This window comes from Crassostrea angulata, chromosome 8 (assembly GCF_025612915.1).
Source record: "Crassostrea angulata isolate pt1a10 chromosome 8, ASM2561291v2, whole genome shotgun sequence".
Taxonomy (NCBI): Eukaryota; Metazoa; Mollusca; class Bivalvia; order Ostreida; family Ostreidae; genus Magallana; species Magallana angulata.
This window is the reverse complement of record NC_069118.1, coordinates 20,214,066-20,230,540: the sequence shown is the minus strand read 5'-3', so window position 1 is coordinate 20,230,540 and position 16,475 is coordinate 20,214,066. Positions and strand designations below refer to the sequence as shown.

At 39.1% G+C, this 16,475-nt stretch overlaps 16 non-coding genes across 16 annotated transcripts; all 16 read right to left on the bottom strand.

The window, feature by feature from the left end:
* Positions 1-305: 305 nt before the first annotated feature.
* LOC128161852 (U1 spliceosomal RNA) lies at positions 306-469 on the bottom strand. The gene has a single exon (XR_008240456.1). It is a non-coding gene; the product is annotated as a U1 spliceosomal RNA (small nuclear RNA).
* Positions 470-1,183: 714 nt separating this feature from the next.
* Positions 1,184-1,292, bottom strand: LOC128161965 (U6 spliceosomal RNA). Its single transcript, XR_008240558.1, has one exon. It is a non-coding gene; the product is annotated as a U6 spliceosomal RNA (small nuclear RNA).
* A 1,142-nt stretch (positions 1,293-2,434) lies between these two features.
* On the bottom strand, positions 2,435-2,598 carry LOC128161851 (U1 spliceosomal RNA). Its single transcript, XR_008240455.1, has one exon. It is a non-coding gene; the product is annotated as a U1 spliceosomal RNA (small nuclear RNA).
* Positions 2,599-3,312: 714 nt separating this feature from the next.
* Positions 3,313-3,421, bottom strand: LOC128161964 (U6 spliceosomal RNA). Its single transcript, XR_008240557.1, has one exon. It is a non-coding gene; the product is annotated as a U6 spliceosomal RNA (small nuclear RNA).
* Positions 3,422-4,563: 1,142 nt separating this feature from the next.
* On the bottom strand, positions 4,564-4,727 carry LOC128161849 (U1 spliceosomal RNA). The gene has a single exon (XR_008240453.1). It is a non-coding gene; the product is annotated as a U1 spliceosomal RNA (small nuclear RNA).
* A 714-nt stretch (positions 4,728-5,441) lies between these two features.
* On the bottom strand, positions 5,442-5,550 carry LOC128161963 (U6 spliceosomal RNA). Its single transcript, XR_008240556.1, has one exon. It is a non-coding gene; the product is annotated as a U6 spliceosomal RNA (small nuclear RNA).
* Positions 5,551-6,692: 1,142 nt separating this feature from the next.
* On the bottom strand, positions 6,693-6,856 carry LOC128161848 (U1 spliceosomal RNA). The gene has a single exon (XR_008240452.1). It is a non-coding gene; the product is annotated as a U1 spliceosomal RNA (small nuclear RNA).
* A 714-nt stretch (positions 6,857-7,570) lies between these two features.
* Positions 7,571-7,679, bottom strand: LOC128161962 (U6 spliceosomal RNA). The gene has a single exon (XR_008240555.1). It is a non-coding gene; the product is annotated as a U6 spliceosomal RNA (small nuclear RNA).
* A 1,142-nt stretch (positions 7,680-8,821) lies between these two features.
* LOC128161846 (U1 spliceosomal RNA) lies at positions 8,822-8,985 on the bottom strand. The gene has a single exon (XR_008240451.1). It is a non-coding gene; the product is annotated as a U1 spliceosomal RNA (small nuclear RNA).
* Positions 8,986-9,699: 714 nt separating this feature from the next.
* On the bottom strand, positions 9,700-9,808 carry LOC128161961 (U6 spliceosomal RNA). Its single transcript, XR_008240554.1, has one exon. It is a non-coding gene; the product is annotated as a U6 spliceosomal RNA (small nuclear RNA).
* A 1,142-nt stretch (positions 9,809-10,950) lies between these two features.
* Positions 10,951-11,114, bottom strand: LOC128161845 (U1 spliceosomal RNA). The gene has a single exon (XR_008240450.1). It is a non-coding gene; the product is annotated as a U1 spliceosomal RNA (small nuclear RNA).
* A 715-nt stretch (positions 11,115-11,829) lies between these two features.
* LOC128161960 (U6 spliceosomal RNA) lies at positions 11,830-11,938 on the bottom strand. The gene has a single exon (XR_008240553.1). It is a non-coding gene; the product is annotated as a U6 spliceosomal RNA (small nuclear RNA).
* Positions 11,939-13,080: 1,142 nt separating this feature from the next.
* Positions 13,081-13,244, bottom strand: LOC128161844 (U1 spliceosomal RNA). The gene has a single exon (XR_008240449.1). It is a non-coding gene; the product is annotated as a U1 spliceosomal RNA (small nuclear RNA).
* Positions 13,245-13,936: 692 nt separating this feature from the next.
* LOC128161959 (U6 spliceosomal RNA) lies at positions 13,937-14,045 on the bottom strand. Its single transcript, XR_008240552.1, has one exon. It is a non-coding gene; the product is annotated as a U6 spliceosomal RNA (small nuclear RNA).
* A 1,142-nt stretch (positions 14,046-15,187) lies between these two features.
* On the bottom strand, positions 15,188-15,351 carry LOC128161843 (U1 spliceosomal RNA). Its single transcript, XR_008240448.1, has one exon. It is a non-coding gene; the product is annotated as a U1 spliceosomal RNA (small nuclear RNA).
* Positions 15,352-16,052: 701 nt separating this feature from the next.
* Positions 16,053-16,161, bottom strand: LOC128161958 (U6 spliceosomal RNA). The gene has a single exon (XR_008240551.1). It is a non-coding gene; the product is annotated as a U6 spliceosomal RNA (small nuclear RNA).
* Between the last annotated feature and the right edge of the window lie 314 nt (positions 16,162-16,475).

Here is a 16,475-nt window from a genome sequence, read left to right as displayed (position 1 = left end):
AACTGGCGCTGATCTCTCGAAAAAAATTTGCCTGTCAGTGAAACAGTAATGTTTACACCTAAATTAAAATTAATATTAGCACACACATTAACCAAGTAACCAACGCTATTATCAAAAAATAAAGTGGATACACTGCATGATGTCCCGTGTAGTTACATGTAAAAATAAATAATTATACATATTTACTGAATTAATTTCTTCCACACTAATCTAAGCTGTTTGCGGTGACTTGCTTTTAAGATTCGGTGATATAAATTTCCATAAGGTGTCAAATTGTGTGTGTTCTTTTATATTGAATTTTATACCAGGGGTTAGCGCGAACGCAGACCCCCACACTAAAAAATTACGTGCCCGAGTCGCCCGCATTTGGGGCGATCGCAGGGTTCAGCCTATCCGGAGTGCAATGGAATGGCCTCGCCCTGGAGGGACCCCCTTGATGATCAGGGTGCCCTCTGCACCAGGTAAGTATGATTTGAATGCGGCCAAAGAAGAATTTCAAGCTACGAAGTTGTAACAAAAAGAAGTGTTTAGTGAACTGCATGTACCGCAACAGCAAATTTCAAACACAAATCATCCCAAATAATACATTTTGTCTACACAATTACATAGTTTACAACATTTTCTCACATCTCTGCAACAATTTAACAGCTCACACACTCCCTGTCAAGTCTGAATACGCCCCGTCCGATTTTTCTTAACACAACGTATGACAAACGTTTCGCCGCGTACATGTAGATATGTATTAGGAGAAAGACCATACATTCTGCTTGAAGTAAATACAGCATTTCATGGACAAATAATTCCCTAAAAAGCGCATATCCGTTCAAAATCTAAACTTACACATGTATCTTGTCAGTAGCATCGTTATCTAAAATAGCACTGTGTAAAACCAGGACCAGCCTGTTCGGGCGGGTGTGGGGCTTTTTTTTTTTGTTTTTTTTTTTTTTTTTGTTTTTTTTTTTATGTTTTTTTTTTTTTTTTTTTTTTTTTGGGGGGGGGGGGGGGGGAAATAAAAGAAAAATATGGGGAACGCTTCACGAATTCGCGTGTCATCCTTGCTTGCGCTACATACTCCCCAATCTTCGTGGTATCGTTCCAATTTCTCGACCAATCAGATTGTCCCCTCATTCCAATTTCATTCCAATTTCATTCCAATTCCTATTCCAATTTTTTTGAATAAAAGAAAAATATGGAACGCTTCACGAATTTGCGTGTCATCCTTGCGCAGGGGCCATGCTAATCTTCTCTGTATCGTTCCAATTTTAATATATGTACTGCCGAAAAGCAAGTACAAGTACTTGTACCGTCCCGCGGGAATAAGTACTAAGCTTTGAATAGTATACTGAAACAGCGCGTTCAAATATCTACATACTGTAAACACCATGATTACGTATATATAACGTAACAGGGACGACAACTGTGGTCTCTGTACCGGTGGTATAGTAATAGAATATGATTAGTAAAACTAAGTACCAGCGGTATAAAAAGAGGGATGGCGGTGGCGGATGGGGATGGCATTCAATATTTGACCTCCGTTTTAGCGATTGATTACAAAAAATCAATCCCAATGACCTCATGAAGTGAAATGTCAGTTCGATGGCACATTTATAATTCTCTTTCTTCTGGTATGCAAGTTTTCCTCCCAAAACCCATATTAATAATTGCAACCCCACCCTCCCTATCTACCCTAGACACGCCCAGCATTGTACATTCACACATAGTGCAATGCGCGTTACTTGACTATACGTGAAGATGAATGGTTCAATTTGAATAAACTAGGTATACAGATGCATGCTGACTGAGAAATTATTGCACTGTTTTAAATACTGAAATACATTTACATTAATCTTACCGCGTTTGATCCTAGAAACTTAATACAATCCAATAGAATGGGCCCAGTGTATGTCCGAAAAGCGGTCACTTACTAGCATATTCCATTTCCCGTTAAGCTAAATCGAAGCTGGGTGTATATGCTGTTTCACACAAAATCACATCTCTTTCGCGACAATTTTCAAACTTTGTTGTCACGAGCTCGACGTCACAATGAAATATACGCATACACACGGGTCCACAGTCAAAGGGATGCAACTCCTTCTTTTCCTTTGCACAAAGCTTGTGAAAATATCGCGAACTGGCGCTGATCTCTCGAAAAAAATTTGCCTGTCAGTGAAACAGTAATGTTTACACCTAAATTAAAATTAATATTAGCACACACATTAACCAAGTAACCAACGCTATTATCAAAAAATAAAGTGGATACACTGCATGATGTCCCGTGTAGTTACATGTAAAAATAAATAATTATACATATTTACTGAATTAATTTCTTCCACACTAATCTAAGCTGTTTGCGGTGACTTGCTTTTAAGATTCGGTGATATAAATTTCCATAAGGTGTCAAATTGTGTGTGTTCTTTTATATTGAATTTTATACCAGGGGTTAGCGCGAACGCAGACCCCCACACTAAAAAATTACGTGCCCGAGTCGCCCGCATTTGGGGCGATCGCAGGGTTCAGCCTATCCGGAGTGCAATGGAATGGCCTCGCCCTGGAGGGACCCCCTTGATGATCAGGGTGCCCTCTGCACCAGGTAAGTATGATTTGAATGCGGCCAAAGAAGAATTTCAAGCTACGAAGTTGTAACAAAAAGAAGTGTTTAGTGAACTGCATGTACCGCAACAGCAAATTTCAAACACAAATCATCCCAAATAATACATTTTGTCTACACAATTACATAGTTTACAACATTTTCTCACATCTCTGCAACAATTTAACAGCTCACACACTCCCTGTCAAGTCTGAATACGCCCCGTCCGATTTTTCTTAACACAACGTATGACAAACGTTTCGCCGCGTACATGTAGATATGTATTAGGAGAAAGACCATACATTCTGCTTGAAGTAAATACAGCATTTCATGGACAAATAATTCCCTAAAAAGCGCATATCCGTTCAAAATCTAAACTTACACATGTATCTTGTCAGTAGCATCGTTATCTAAAATAGCACTGTGTAAAACCAGGACCAGCCTGTTCGGGCGGGTGTGGGGCTTTTTTTTTTTTTTTTTTTTTTTTTTTTTGTTTTTTTTTTTATGTTTTTTTTTTTTTTTTTTTTTTTTTGGGGGGGGGGGGGGGGGAAATAAAAGAAAAATATGGGGAACGCTTCACGAATTCGCGTGTCATCCTTGCTTGCGCTACATACTCCCCAATCTTCGTGGTATCGTTCCAATTTCTCGACCAATCAGATTGTCCCCTCATTCCAATTTCATTCCAATTTCATTCCAATTCCTATTCCAATTTTTTTGAATAAAAGAAAAATATGGAACGCTTCACGAATTTGCGTGTCATCCTTGCGCAGGGGCCATGCTAATCTTCTCTGTATCGTTCCAATTTTAATATATGTACTGCCGAAAAGCAAGTACAAGTACTTGTACCGTCCCGCGGGAATAAGTACTAAGCTTTGAATAGTATACTGAAACAGCGCGTTCAAATATCTACATACTGTAAACACCATGATTACGTATATATAACGTAACAGGGACGACAACTGTGGTCTCTGTACCGGTGGTATAGTAATAGAATATGATTAGTAAAACTAAGTACCAGCGGTATAAAAAGAGGGATGGCGGTGGCGGATGGGGATGGCATTCAATATTTGACCTCCGTTTTAGCGATTGATTACAAAAAATCAATCCCAATGACCTCATGAAGTGAAATGTCAGTTCGATGGCACATTTATAATTCTCTTTCTTCTGGTATGCAAGTTTTCCTCCCAAAACCCATATTAATAATTGCAACCCCACCCTCCCTATCTACCCTAGACACGCCCAGCATTGTACATTCACACATAGTGCAATGCGCGTTACTTGACTATACGTGAAGATGAATGGTTCAATTTGAATAAACTAGGTATACAGATGCATGCTGACTGAGAAATTATTGCACTGTTTTAAATACTGAAATACATTTACATTAATCTTACCGCGTTTGATCCTAGAAACTTAATACAATCCAATAGAATGGGCCCAGTGTATGTCCGAAAAGCGGTCACTTACTAGCATATTCCATTTCCCGTTAAGCTAAATCGAAGCTGGGTGTATATGCTGTTTCACACAAAATCACATCTCTTTCGCGACAATTTTCAAACTTTGTTGTCACGAGCTCGACGTCACAATGAAATATACGCATACACACGGGTCCACAGTCAAAGGGATGCAACTCCTTCTTTTCCTTTGCACAAAGCTTGTGAAAATATCGCGAACTGGCGCTGATCTCTCGAAAAAAATTTGCCTGTCAGTGAAACAGTAATGTTTACACCTAAATTAAAATTAATATTAGCACACACATTAACCAAGTAACCAACGCTATTATCAAAAAATAAAGTGGATACACTGCATGATGTCCCGTGTAGTTACATGTAAAAATAAATAATTATACATATTTACTGAATTAATTTCTTCCACACTAATCTAAGCTGTTTGCGGTGACTTGCTTTTAAGATTCGGTGATATAAATTTCCATAAGGTGTCAAATTGTGTGTGTTCTTTTATATTGAATTTTATACCAGGGGTTAGCGCGAACGCAGACCCCCACACTAAAAAATTACGTGCCCGAGTCGCCCGCATTTGGGGCGATCGCAGGGTTCAGCCTATCCGGAGTGCAATGGAATGGCCTCGCCCTGGAGGGACCCCCTTGATGATCAGGGTGCCCTCTGCACCAGGTAAGTATGATTTGAATGCGGCCAAAGAAGAATTTCAAGCTACGAAGTTGTAACAAAAAGAAGTGTTTAGTGAACTGCATGTACCGCAACAGCAAATTTCAAACACAAATCATCCCAAATAATACATTTTGTCTACACAATTACATAGTTTACAACATTTTCTCACATCTCTGCAACAATTTAACAGCTCACACACTCCCTGTCAAGTCTGAATACGCCCCGTCCGATTTTTCTTAACACAACGTATGACAAACGTTTCGCCGCGTACATGTAGATATGTATTAGGAGAAAGACCATACATTCTGCTTGAAGTAAATACAGCATTTCATGGACAAATAATTCCCTAAAAAGCGCATATCCGTTCAAAATCTAAACTTACACATGTATCTTGTCAGTAGCATCGTTATCTAAAATAGCACTGTGTAAAACCAGGACCAGCCTGTTCGGGCGGGTGTGGGGCTTTTTTTTTTTTTTTTTTTTTTTTTTTTTGTTTTTTTTTTTATGTTTTTTTTTTTTTTTTTTTTTTTTTGGGGGGGGGGGGGGGGGAAATAAAAGAAAAATATGGGGAACGCTTCACGAATTCGCGTGTCATCCTTGCTTGCGCTACATACTCCCCAATCTTCGTGGTATCGTTCCAATTTCTCGACCAATCAGATTGTCCCCTCATTCCAATTTCATTCCAATTTCATTCCAATTCCTATTCCAATTTTTTTGAATAAAAGAAAAATATGGAACGCTTCACGAATTTGCGTGTCATCCTTGCGCAGGGGCCATGCTAATCTTCTCTGTATCGTTCCAATTTTAATATATGTACTGCCGAAAAGCAAGTACAAGTACTTGTACCGTCCCGCGGGAATAAGTACTAAGCTTTGAATAGTATACTGAAACAGCGCGTTCAAATATCTACATACTGTAAACACCATGATTACGTATATATAACGTAACAGGGACGACAACTGTGGTCTCTGTACCGGTGGTATAGTAATAGAATATGATTAGTAAAACTAAGTACCAGCGGTATAAAAAGAGGGATGGCGGTGGCGGATGGGGATGGCATTCAATATTTGACCTCCGTTTTAGCGATTGATTACAAAAAATCAATCCCAATGACCTCATGAAGTGAAATGTCAGTTCGATGGCACATTTATAATTCTCTTTCTTCTGGTATGCAAGTTTTCCTCCCAAAACCCATATTAATAATTGCAACCCCACCCTCCCTATCTACCCTAGACACGCCCAGCATTGTACATTCACACATAGTGCAATGCGCGTTACTTGACTATACGTGAAGATGAATGGTTCAATTTGAATAAACTAGGTATACAGATGCATGCTGACTGAGAAATTATTGCACTGTTTTAAATACTGAAATACATTTACATTAATCTTACCGCGTTTGATCCTAGAAACTTAATACAATCCAATAGAATGGGCCCAGTGTATGTCCGAAAAGCGGTCACTTACTAGCATATTCCATTTCCCGTTAAGCTAAATCGAAGCTGGGTGTATATGCTGTTTCACACAAAATCACATCTCTTTCGCGACAATTTTCAAACTTTGTTGTCACGAGCTCGACGTCACAATGAAATATACGCATACACACGGGTCCACAGTCAAAGGGATGCAACTCCTTCTTTTCCTTTGCACAAAGCTTGTGAAAATATCGCGAACTGGCGCTGATCTCTCGAAAAAAATTTGCCTGTCAGTGAAACAGTAATGTTTACACCTAAATTAAAATTAATATTAGCACACACATTAACCAAGTAACCAACGCTATTATCAAAAAATAAAGTGGATACACTGCATGATGTCCCGTGTAGTTACATGTAAAAATAAATAATTATACATATTTACTGAATTAATTTCTTCCACACTAATCTAAGCTGTTTGCGGTGACTTGCTTTTAAGATTCGGTGATATAAATTTCCATAAGGTGTCAAATTGTGTGTGTTCTTTTATATTGAATTTTATACCAGGGGTTAGCGCGAACGCAGACCCCCACACTAAAAAATTACGTGCCCGAGTCGCCCGCATTTGGGGCGATCGCAGGGTTCAGCCTATCCGGAGTGCAATGGAATGGCCTCGCCCTGGAGGGACCCCCTTGATGATCAGGGTGCCCTCTGCACCAGGTAAGTATGATTTGAATGCGGCCAAAGAAGAATTTCAAGCTACGAAGTTGTAACAAAAAGAAGTGTTTAGTGAACTGCATGTACCGCAACAGCAAATTTCAAACACAAATCATCCCAAATAATACATTTTGTCTACACAATTACATAGTTTACAACATTTTCTCACATCTCTGCAACAATTTAACAGCTCACACACTCCCTGTCAAGTCTGAATACGCCCCGTCCGATTTTTCTTAACACAACGTATGACAAACGTTTCGCCGCGTACATGTAGATATGTATTAGGAGAAAGACCATACATTCTGCTTGAAGTAAATACAGCATTTCATGGACAAATAATTCCCTAAAAAGCGCATATCCGTTCAAAATCTAAACTTACACATGTATCTTGTCAGTAGCATCGTTATCTAAAATAGCACTGTGTAAAACCAGGACCAGCCTGTTCGGGCGGGTGTGGGGCTTTTTTTTTTTTTTTTTTTTTTTTTTTTTTGTTTTTTTTTTTATGTTTTTTTTTTTTTTTTTTTTTTTTGGGGGGGGGGGGGGGGGAAATAAAAGAAAAATATGGGGAACGCTTCACGAATTCGCGTGTCATCCTTGCTTGCGCTACATACTCCCCAATCTTCGTGGTATCGTTCCAATTTCTCGACCAATCAGATTGTCCCCTCATTCCAATTTCATTCCAATTTCATTCCAATTCCTATTCCAATTTTTTTGAATAAAAGAAAAATATGGAACGCTTCACGAATTTGCGTGTCATCCTTGCGCAGGGGCCATGCTAATCTTCTCTGTATCGTTCCAATTTTAATATATGTACTGCCGAAAAGCAAGTACAAGTACTTGTACCGTCCCGCGGGAATAAGTACTAAGCTTTGAATAGTATACTGAAACAGCGCGTTCAAATATCTACATACTGTAAACACCATGATTACGTATATATAACGTAACAGGGACGACAACTGTGGTCTCTGTACCGGTGGTATAGTAATAGAATATGATTAGTAAAACTAAGTACCAGCGGTATAAAAAGAGGGATGGCGGTGGCGGATGGGGATGGCATTCAATATTTGACCTCCGTTTTAGCGATTGATTACAAAAAATCAATCCCAATGACCTCATGAAGTGAAATGTCAGTTCGATGGCACATTTATAATTCTCTTTCTTCTGGTATGCAAGTTTTCCTCCCAAAACCCATATTAATAATTGCAACCCCACCCTCCCTATCTACCCTAGACACGCCCAGCATTGTACATTCACACATAGTGCAATGCGCGTTACTTGACTATACGTGAAGATGAATGGTTCAATTTGAATAAACTAGGTATACAGATGCATGCTGACTGAGAAATTATTGCACTGTTTTAAATACTGAAATACATTTACATTAATCTTACCGCGTTTGATCCTAGAAACTTAATACAATCCAATAGAATGGGCCCAGTGTATGTCCGAAAAGCGGTCACTTACTAGCATATTCCATTTCCCGTTAAGCTAAATCGAAGCTGGGTGTATATGCTGTTTCACACAAAATCACATCTCTTTCGCGACAATTTTCAAACTTTGTTGTCACGAGCTCGACGTCACAATGAAATATACGCATACACACGGGTCCACAGTCAAAGGGATGCAACTCCTTCTTTTCCTTTGCACAAAGCTTGTGAAAATATCGCGAACTGGCGCTGATCTCTCGAAAAAAATTTGCCTGTCAGTGAAACAGTAATGTTTACACCTAAATTAAAATTAATATTAGCACACACATTAACCAAGTAACCAACGCTATTATCAAAAAATAAAGTGGATACACTGCATGATGTCCCGTGTAGTTACATGTAAAAATAAATAATTATACATATTTACTGAATTAATTTCTTCCACACTAATCTAAGCTGTTTGCGGTGACTTGCTTTTAAGATTCGGTGATATAAATTTCCATAAGGTGTCAAATTGTGTGTGTTCTTTTATATTGAATTTTATACCAGGGGTTAGCGCGAACGCAGACCCCCACACTAAAAAATTACGTGCCCGAGTCGCCCGCATTTGGGGCGATCGCAGGGTTCAGCCTATCCGGAGTGCAATGGAATGGCCTCGCCCTGGAGGGACCCCCTTGATGATCAGGGTGCCCTCTGCACCAGGTAAGTATGATTTGAATGCGGCCAAAGAAGAATTTCAAGCTACGAAGTTGTAACAAAAAGAAGTGTTTAGTGAACTGCATGTACCGCAACAGCAAATTTCAAACACAAATCATCCCAAATAATACATTTTGTCTACACAATTACATAGTTTACAACATTTTCTCACATCTCTGCAACAATTTAACAGCTCACACACTCCCTGTCAAGTCTGAATACGCCCCGTCCGATTTTTCTTAACACAACGTATGACAAACGTTTCGCCGCGTACATGTAGATATGTATTAGGAGAAAGACCATACATTCTGCTTGAAGTAAATACAGCATTTCATGGACAAATAATTCCCTAAAAAGCGCATATCCGTTCAAAATCTAAACTTACACATGTATCTTGTCAGTAGCATCGTTATCTAAAATAGCACTGTGTAAAACCAGGACCAGCCTGTTCGGGCGGGTGTGGGGCTTTTTTTTTTTGTTTTTTTTTTTTTTTTTGTTTTTTTTTTTATGTTTTTTTTTTTTTTTTTTTTTTTTTGGGGGGGGGGGGGGGGGAAATAAAAGAAAAATATGGGGAACGCTTCACGAATTCGCGTGTCATCCTTGCTTGCGCTACATACTCCCCAATCTTCGTGGTATCGTTCCAATTTCTCGACCAATCAGATTGTCCCCTCATTCCAATTTCATTCCAATTTCATTCCAATTCCTATTCCAATTTTTTTGAATAAAAGAAAAATATGGAACGCTTCACGAATTTGCGTGTCATCCTTGCGCAGGGGCCATGCTAATCTTCTCTGTATCGTTCCAATTTTAATATATGTACTGCCGAAAAGCAAGTACAAGTACTTGTACCGTCCCGCGGGAATAAGTACTAAGCTTTGAATAGTATACTGAAACAGCGCGTTCAAATATCTACATACTGTAAACACCATGATTACGTATATATAACGTAACAGGGACGACAACTGTGGTCTCTGTACCGGTGGTATAGTAATAGAATATGATTAGTAAAACTAAGTACCAGCGGTATAAAAAGAGGGATGGCGGTGGCGGATGGGGATGGCATTCAATATTTGACCTCCGTTTTAGCGATTGATTACAAAAAATCAATCCCAATGACCTCATGAAGTGAAATGTCAGTTCGATGGCACATTTATAATTCTCTTTCTTCTGGTATGCAAGTTTTCCTCCCAAAACCCATATTAATAATTGCAACCCCACCCTCCCTATCTACCCTAGACACGCCCAGCATTGTACATTCACACATAGTGCAATGCGCGTTACTTGACTATACGTGAAGATGAATGGTTCAATTTGAATAAACTAGGTATACAGATGCATGCTGACTGAGAAATTATTGCACTGTTTTAAATACTGAAATACATTTACATTAATCTTACCGCGTTTGATCCTAGAAACTTAATACAATCCAATAGAATGGGCCCAGTGTATGTCCGAAAAGCGGTCACTTACTAGCATATTCCATTTCCCGTTAAGCTAAATCGAAGCTGGGTGTATATGCTGTTTCACACAAAATCACATCTCTTTCGCGACAATTTTCAAACTTTGTTGTCACGAGCTCGACGTCACAATGAAATATACGCATACACACGGGTCCACAGTCAAAGGGATGCAACTCCTTCTTTTCCTTTGCACAAAGCTTGTGAAAATATCGCGAACTGGCGCTGATCTCTCGAAAAAAATTTGCCTGTCAGTGAAACAGTAATGTTTACACCTAAATTAAAATTAATATTAGCACACACATTAACCAAGTAACCAACGCTATTATCAAAAAATAAAGTGGATACACTGCATGATGTCCCGTGTAGTTACATGTAAAAATAAATAATTATACATATTTACTGAATTAATTTCTTCCACACTAATCTAAGCTGTTTGCGGTGACTTGCTTTTAAGATTCGGTGATATAAATTTCCATAAGGTGTCAAATTGTGTGTGTTCTTTTATATTGAATTTTATACCAGGGGTTAGCGCGAACGCAGACCCCCACACTAAAAAATTACGTGCCCGAGTCGCCCGCATTTGGGGCGATCGCAGGGTTCAGCCTATCCGGAGTGCAATGGAATGGCCTCGCCCTGGAGGGACCCCCTTGATGATCAGGGTGCCCTCTGCACCAGGTAAGTATGATTTGAATGCGGCCAAAGAAGAATTTCAAGCTACGAAGTTGTAACAAAAAGAAGTGTTTAGTGAACTGCATGTACCGCAACAGCAAATTTCAAACACAAATCATCCCAAATAATACATTTTGTCTACACAATTACATAGTTTACAACATTTTCTCACATCTCTGCAACAATTTAACAGCTCACACACTCCCTGTCAAGTCTGAATACGCCCCGTCCGATTTTTCTTAACACAACGTATGACAAACGTTTCGCCGCGTACATGTAGATATGTATTAGGAGAAAGACCATACATTCTGCTTGAAGTAAATACAGCATTTCATGGACAAATAATTCCCTAAAAAGCGCATATCCGTTCAAAATCTAAACTTACACATGTATCTTGTCAGTAGCATCGTTATCTAAAATAGCACTGTGTAAAACCAGGACCAGCCTGTTCGGGCGGGTGTGGGGCTTTTTTTTTTTTTTTTTTTTTTTTTTTTTGTTTTTTTTTTTATGTTTTTTTTTTTTTTTTTTTTTTTTTGGGGGGGGGGGGGGGGGGAAATAAAAGAAAAATATGGGGAACGCTTCACGAATTCGCGTGTCATCCTTGCTTGCGCTACATACTCCCCAATCTTCGTGGTATCGTTCCAATTTCTCGACCAATCAGATTGTCCCCTCATTCCAATTTCATTCCAATTTCATTCCAATTCCTATTCCAATTTTTTTGAATAAAAGAAAAATATGGAACGCTTCACGAATTTGCGTGTCATCCTTGCGCAGGGGCCATGCTAATCTTCTCTGTATCGTTCCAATTTTAATATATGTACTGCCGAAAAGCAAGTACAAGTACTTGTACCGTCCCGCGGGAATAAGTACTAAGCTTTGAATAGTATACTGAAACAGCGCGTTCAAATATCTACATACTGTAAACACCATGATTACGTATATATAACGTAACAGGGACGACAACTGTGGTCTCTGTACCGGTGGTATAGTAATAGAATATGATTAGTAAAACTAAGTACCAGCGGTATAAAAAGAGGGATGGCGGTGGCGGATGGGGATGGCATTCAATATTTGACCTCCGTTTTAGCGATTGATTACAAAAAATCAATCCCAATGACCTCATGAAGTGAAATGTCAGTTCGATGGCACATTTATAATTCTCTTTCTTCTGGTATGCAAGTTTTCCTCCCAAAACCCATATTAATAATTGCAACCCCACCCTCCCTATCTACCCTAGACACGCCCAGCATTGTACATTCACACATAGTGCAATGCGCGTTACTTGACTATACGTGAAGATGAATGGTTCAATTTGAATAAACTAGGTATACAGATGCATGCTGACTGAGAAATTATTGCACTGTTTTAAATACTGAAATACATTTACATTAATCTTACCGCGTTTGATCCTAGAAACTTAATACAATCCAATAGAATGGGCCCAGTGTATGTCCGAAAAGCGGTCACTTACTAGCATATTCCATTTCCCGTTAAGCTAAATCGAAGCTGGGTGTATATGCTGTTTCACACAAAATCACATCTCTTTCGCGACAATTTTCAAACTTTGTTGTCACGAGCTCGACGTCACAATGAAATATACGCATACACACGGGTCCACAGTCAAAGGGATGCAACTCCTTCTTTTCCTTTGCACAAAGCTTGTGAAAATATCGCGAACTGGCGCTGATCTCTCGAAAAAAATTTGCCTGTCAGTGAAACAGTAATGTTTACACCTAAATTAAAATTAATATTAGCACACACATTAACCAAGTAACCAACGCTATTATCAAAAAATAAAGTGGATACACTGCATGATGTCCCGTGTAGTTACATGTAAAAATAAATAATTATACATATTTACTGAATTAATTTCTTCCACACTAATCTAAGCTGTTTGCGGTGACTTGCTTTTAAGATTCGGTGATATAAATTTCCATAAGGTGTCAAATTGTGTGTGTTCTTTTATATTGAATTTTATACCAGGGGTTAGCGCGAACGCAGACCCCCACACTAAAAAATTACGTGCCCGAGTCGCCCGCATTTGGGGCGATCGCAGGGTTCAGCCTATCCGGAGTGCAATGGAATGGCCTCGCCCTGGAGGGACCCCCTTGATGATCAGGGTGCCCTCTGCACCAGGTAAGTATGATTTGAATGCGGCCAAAGAAGAATTTCAAGCTACGAAGTTGTAACAAAAAGAAGTGTTTAGTGAACTGCATGTACCGCAACAGCAAATTTCAAACACAAATCATCCCAAATAATACATTTTGTCTACACAATTACATAGTTTACAACATTTTCTCACATCTCTGCAACAATTTAACAGCTCACACACTCCCTGTCAAGTCTGAATACGCCCCGTCCGATTTTTCTTAACACAACGTATGACAAACGTTTCGCCGCGTACATGTAGATATGTATTAGGAGAAAGACCATACATTCTGCTTGAAGTAAATACAGCATTTCATGGACAAATAATTCCCTAAAAAGCGCATATCCGTTCAAAATCTAAACTTACACATGTATCTTGTCAGTAGCATCGTTATCTAAAATAGCACTGTGTAAAACCAGGACCAGCCTGTTCGGGCGGGTGTGGGGCTTTTTTTTTTTTTTTTTTTTTTTTTTTTTTGTTTTTTTTTTTTTTTGGGGGGGGGGGGGGGGGGAAATAAAAGAAAAATATGGGGAACGCTTCACGAATTCGCGTGTCATCCTTGCTTGCGCTACATACTCCCCAATCTTCGTGGTATCGTTCCAATTTCTCGACCAATCAGATTGTCCCCTCATTCCAATTTCATTCCAATTTCATTCCAATTCCTATTCCAATTTTTTTGAATAAAAGAAAAATATGGAACGCTTCACGAATTTGCGTGTCATCCTTGCGCAGGGGCCATGCTAATCTTCTCTGTATCGTTCCAATTTTAATATATGTACTGCCGAAAAGCAAGTACAAGTACTTGTACCGTCCCGCGGGAATAAGTACTAAGCTTTGAATAGTATACTGAAACAGCGCGTTCAAATATCTACATACTGTAAACACCATGATTACGTATATATAACGTAACAGGGACGACAACTGTGGTCTCTGTACCGGTGGTATAGTAATAGAATATGATTAGTAAAACTAAGTACCAGCGGTATAAAAAGAGGGATGGCGGTGGCGGATGGGGATGGCATTCAATATTTGACCTCCGTTTTAGCGATTGATTACAAAAAATCAATCCCAATGACCTCATGAAGTGAAATGTCAGTTCGATGGCACATTTATAATTCTCTTTCTTCTGGTATGCAAGTTTTCCTCCCAAAACCCATATTAATAATTGCAACCCCACCCTCCCTATCTACCCTAGACACGCCCAGCATTGTACATTCACACATAGTGCAATGCGCGTTACTTGACTATACGTGAAGATGAATGGTTCAATTTGAATAAACTAGGTATACAGATGCATGCTGACTGAGAAATTATTGCACTGTTTTAAATACTGAAATACATTTACATTAATCTTACCGCGTTTGATCCTAGAAACTTAATACAATCCAATAGAATGGGCCCAGTGTATGTCCGAAAAGCGGTCACTTACTAGCATATTCCATTTCCCGTTAAGCTAAATCGAAGCTGGGTGTATATGCTGTTTCACACAAAATCACATCTCTTTCGCGACAATTTTCAAACTTTGTTGTCACGAGCTCGACGTCACAATGAAATATACGCATACACACGGGTCCACAGTCAAAGGGATGCAACTCCTTCTTTTCCTTTGCACAAAGCTTGTGAAAATATCGCGAACTGGCGCTGATCTCTCGAAAAAAATTTGCCTGTCAGTGAAACAGTAATGTTTACACCTAAATTAAAATTAATATTAGCACACACATTAACCAAGTAACCAACGCTATTATCAAAAAATAAAGTGGATACACTGCATGATGTCCCGTGTAGTTACATGTAAAAATAAATAATTATACATATTTACTGAATTAATTTCTTCCACACTAATCTAAGCTGTTTGCGGTGACTTGCTTTTAAGATTCGGTGATATAAATTTCCATAAGGTGTCAAATTGTGTGTGTTCTTTTATATTGAATTTTATACCAGGGGTTAGCGCGAACGCAGACCCCCACACTAAAAAATTACGTGCCCGAGTCGCCCGCATTTGGGGCGATCGCAGGGTTCAGCCTATCCGGAGTGCAATGGAATGGCCTCGCCCTGGAGGGACCCCCTTGATGATCAGGGTGCCCTCTGCACCAGGTAAGTATGATTTGAATGCGGCCAAAGAAGAATTTCAAGCTACGAAGTTGTAACAAAAAGAAGTGTTTAGTGAACTGCATGTACCGCAACAGCAAATTTCAAACACAAATCATCCCAAATAATACATTTTGTCTACACAATTACATAGTTTACAACATTTTCTCACATCTCTGCAACAATTTAACAGCTCACACACTCCCTGTCAAGTCTGAATACGCCCCGTCCGATTTTTCTTAACACAACGTATGACAAACGTTTCGCCGCGTACATGTAGATATGTATTAGGAGAAAGACCATACATTCTGCTTGAAGTAAATACAGCATTTCATGGACAAATAATTCCCTAAAAAGCGCATATCCGTTCAAAATCTAAACTTACACATGTATCTTGTCAGTAGCATCGTTATCTAAAATAGCACTGTGTAAAACCAGGACCAGCCTGTTCGGGCGGGTGTGGGGCTTTTTTTTTTTTTTTTTTTTTTTTTTTTTTGTTTTTTTTTTTATGTTTTTTTTTTTTTTTTTTTTTTTTTGGGGGGGGGGGGGGAAATAAAAGAAAAATATGGGGAACGCTTCACGAATTCGCGTGTCATCCTTGCTTGCGCTACATACTCCCCAATCTTCGTGGTATCGTTCCAATTTCTCGACCAATCAGATTGTCCCCTCATTCCAATTTCATTCCAATTCCTATTCCAATTTTTTTGAATAAAAGAAAAATATGGAACGCTTCACGAATTTGCGTGTCATCCTTGCGCAGGGGCCATGCTAATCTTCTCTGTATCGTTCCAATTTTAATATATGTACTGCCGAAAAGCAAGTACAAGTACTTGTACCGTCCCGCGGGAATAAGTACTAAGCTTTGAATAGTATACTGAAACAGCGCGTTCAAATATCTACATACTGTAAACACCATGATTACGTATATATAACGTAACAGGGACGACAACTGTGGTCTCTGTACCGGTGGTATAGTAATAGAATATGATTAGTAAAACTAAGTACCAGCGGTATAAAAAGAGGGATGGCGGTGGCGGATGGGGATGGCATTCAATATTTGACCTCCGTTTTAGCGATTGATTACAAAAAATCAATCCCAATGACCTCATGAAGTGAAATGTCAGTTCGATGGCACATT